The sequence below is a fragment of the Nematolebias whitei genome, chromosome 19 (assembly GCF_014905685.2).
Source record: "Nematolebias whitei isolate Nwh7 chromosome 19, NemWhi1, whole genome shotgun sequence".
NCBI lineage: Eukaryota > Metazoa > Chordata > Actinopteri > Cyprinodontiformes > Rivulidae > Nematolebias > Nematolebias whitei.
In genome coordinates this window covers 13,707,887-13,709,304 of record NC_056516.1, presented here as the reverse complement: position 1 = coordinate 13,709,304, position 1,418 = coordinate 13,707,887, and the positions used below count along the sequence as shown (strand labels likewise).

The following is a 1,418-nucleotide window of genomic DNA, read 5'->3' as shown; positions in this document are numbered from 1 at the left end:
TCGCCGGTTCACGCCCCGGCCCCGACAACATCAAAATTGTGGGTGGGGTAGGTGAAACACCCACACTTGCCCCCACCCTCATTCGCCCCACTCTGGGCCCATGAGCAAGGCCCTTAACCTCCACCATGTGCTCCCTAAACAGGTCTCTCTTGAAAATGAGTTCTCGTGGCTCAATGAGACTAACCTGTATAAATAAAGGCTAAATGAAAAAAAAAAAAAATGGAGAGTCGAGGGTTCGATTCCACCTGAAGTCACATATTGAAGTGTTCCTGGGTAAAAAAACACTGAACCCCTCCTTGCTTCTGATGCGTGTCCCATCACTGTATCTTATCAATCACAATCACCATCACATTATCTTTGTAGAGACATAGTAGAGTGCTGTATGAATGTGTGTGGAGGTAAATGAGGGCACAGATGGTGTTGTAGAGCACTTTAAGTGTCTTGATTAGGTAGAAATGCTTTAAATAAGTACAGTCCAATTACCATCGTTAAGATTAGATATGAATGATTTCCTCAGATCTCTGCAAGGAGCAGATGTTAAAATCGATTTTTAACTTATAATTCATTCATAGCCTGTAAGTGACACTATAGTCCTTTGCTTATTTTCTTCAACCAGTTTTTAAAAACAGCATCTTATTTATGTGTGCACGGATTGAAAAACTATTCTAGATCATGCACATTATTGGGATGACCACCTCCACCCTCAGTGAACTCATCTCAGCTGGTTTTGTACCCACATTTCTGTCAGAGCTCATGCAGATGTCAAAATTCATTTCTTGCACTCTCTAGGTGCCGTTTGGAAAGTTACACAGTCAAAAATTAACATCAATATTTTGGTTTATTTAGCCTTTAATAAGAAAAAAATAGCTTTTTTTTTTCAAAGTCATATTTTCACCACGTTTCACTATGACATTTATAAATAAATGTCATAGTTCCAAACTAAATATTTAATTTACAAGCTAAATATTTAGTTTACAAACTAAATACTTAACTTGCAAGTTAAATTTTTAGTTAGTAAACTAAATATTTAGGTGTAAATTAAGTTTTTAATTTCCAAGCTAAATATTTTTTTCAAAACTAAGCATTTAGTTTTCAAACTAAATATTTAATTTCTAAGCTAAACATTTATTTCCAAAATAAATATTTAATTTACTAACTAAATATTTAACTCTCACCTAAATATTTAACATGCAAGCTAAATATTTAGCTTTATCAGTGTTTCCCCTACCATTATACAAGTGGGGCACCCCGCCCTATCAAAAGAACCGAGAGACCCTTATACCGACCCCCCCCCCCCCCCCCCCCATCCACCAGTCGGCACTGATTTAACGCTAAACTAGTGGCTTGCAAAATTTTACTTGCAAGCTAAATATTTAGCTTTGCAAGTTAAATATTTAGTTAGAAAATAAAATATTTAG

At 36.0% G+C, this 1,418-nt stretch overlaps 1 protein-coding gene across 3 annotated transcripts in view; it reads left to right on the top strand.

Moving 5' to 3' along the window:
• epb41a (erythrocyte membrane protein band 4.1a) overlaps window positions 1-1,418 on the top strand; it is a 79,161-nt gene that overhangs the window by 68,468 nt on the left and 9,275 nt on the right. The gene's annotated exons all lie outside the window — the stretch shown is intronic.